General features: G+C 30.8%; 1 protein-coding gene across 1 annotated transcript in view; it reads left to right on the forward strand.

The window, feature by feature from the left end:
* LOC118737833 (protein timeless homolog) overlaps positions 1 to 2,082 on the forward strand; it is a 532,077-nt gene that overhangs the window by 117,372 nt on the left and 412,623 nt on the right. The gene's annotated exons all lie outside the window — the stretch shown is intronic.

Consider the following 2,082-nt stretch of genomic DNA (forward strand, 5'->3'; position numbering starts at 1 on the left):
ACTTAGATTTCCACCTAAATTTTTATTTTCTTATTACTAGCCACGCGCATGGGTTGGTTGGTGCGATTTCGCAAATTTCTTCCTCCTCTTTCTCCTGTCTCCCTTTTCTTCTTATTCGCGTCTTAATTTTGTTGAACAGCTGCGCTGCCAAAACTATATTTGAGTTTATATATACGTCTATGTGTTCGGAATTTTTATGGATTACTTGGCATTTACTTTCACATTTAACGCGCAAATAGCTTGATAATTGTCGAATGAGTAATAATGGGTTAGAAAGATAAAAAGTGTAGTAAATACAATTTAATTTATTGCGTATTATATTGTTGTGTAGGTTTAATGAAATGTTCCCCTTCTATACAAGTTCACGTTTTTTGGTAGGCAATTTTATCTGTGTCAATTTTTTTTATACACTGGTGGCAGAAATAAACGACTCGCCTTATTTTTAGCAGTTCTGGCTATATTTCTTTTGTATAATTAATGTTTAATATTTTTTTGTAAAAGTTTAGCTATGTAAATCCCCATTTCAAACTTTATACAAAAATTATAAGAAATTCAACAAATTTTCGCCAAAATTTCATACTTCTTATTTACTCAGAATCTTTTAGAAAATGTTGTACACAGTTTTATAGCCCATTCAATTTTAGTGCAATAAAGTGCAAGTTTCAAGTCGCTACAAAATACCGTTGATTTTTTTTTTTGCTGATGATGTCACACATTTTTCCATACAAAGTACGTTCGAAAAGTGCCTAACGGTATTTCGTAGCCACTTATTGCACATCATTGTACTAAAATTGAGTGGGCCGTAAAACTGTGTACAACATTTTCTAAAAGATTCTGAGTAAATAAGACGTATGAAATTTTGGGCGAAAATTTGTTGAATTTTTTATTTGCTGAATTTTTGCATATATATTTTTTTTAAATTTGAATGTGGATTTATATGCTGCATAAGTAGCTAGGCTTTTATAAAAAGATATTAATCATTAAATAAACGAAAGGAATATTGCCAAAGCTGGTCAAAACAAGGTGAGTCCGATATTTCTGCCACCAGTAACCCTTCATTAAAAAATCAAAATTTCCGGCAAAGTTCCTTATTGTCAGTAATGCCGAAAATCTTATTAATGGAGGGTAAGAAATGTCCTACACAAAGTAGACAAATGAATCGCGTCCGATTTGACACATCACTGCAACGCTAAGTAGCATGAGAGTATACAACTTGCTACATTATTGAGTAAAAAGTGTCTCACATTGCAGAGTACTGAAAGTACACGAAATATCGAGTTTTGAAAACACTGTTCTGGTTTTGAAACGCCTTTTGTGGCAAACATTAAGATTAGTCATCGATTGAAGGATTATTCGAGGTCTAGCTCTATATGTATTCTCTCTTATTTCCTATTTGACGTCAGGATTTTTTTAAAGGGACTTTGAAATTTAAAAAATATGATTACTTCATAAAATTATTAAAAAAATGTAGTGCAATGTAGATAAACAGTATGGTTATCAAATTAAAGAGACAACTCTGTAGCATCAAAGCCGATCAAATATAGGCATTGAAAATATAATTTTAAAATGTTATCCTTGAATATCCTTGAAATTTTGCAATGATTATTTTTGAAAAAATTATATGTCAAGGACCAATAAACATTTCAAATTTTTTTTTGATGCATAATACTAGTACGGCATCTAGATGCATTTCTTCATAAAAAATAAAATTTTGAAAAAATTTCGCTTACTTCTTTTTGGCGGTTAGGGATCGATATCCTCGAGTTTTCTCTTTCTAACTTTATTAGCTTCAAGAAATAAAATTAATTAAAAGGACATTTTCGGTACATAATGTGAACGTACAGAAATTTCTTTTTTATTTGGTACCCATATTTCTATTCTAAATAGCACTGAATTTTTAAAAAATAATTTTTGGAATTTCTCATGTCTTTATAATACAAAGTCCTATAACAAGTCCTGACGTCAAAGAGAAAGACTAAGAACGCAGTTTTACTATATTTGGCCCAGAGTTTCAGGAGTATATTAATTGAGCCGATTTTTGACGTAGAATACGTCTTACCTTAAGGTATGGGGGCTATGTTC

The sequence above is a fragment of the Rhagoletis pomonella genome, unplaced genomic scaffold, assembly GCF_013731165.1.
Source record: "Rhagoletis pomonella isolate Grant_MI unplaced genomic scaffold, Rhpom_1.0 Rhpom_scaffold_00004, whole genome shotgun sequence".
Classification (NCBI taxonomy): domain Eukaryota; kingdom Metazoa; phylum Arthropoda; class Insecta; order Diptera; family Tephritidae; genus Rhagoletis; species Rhagoletis pomonella.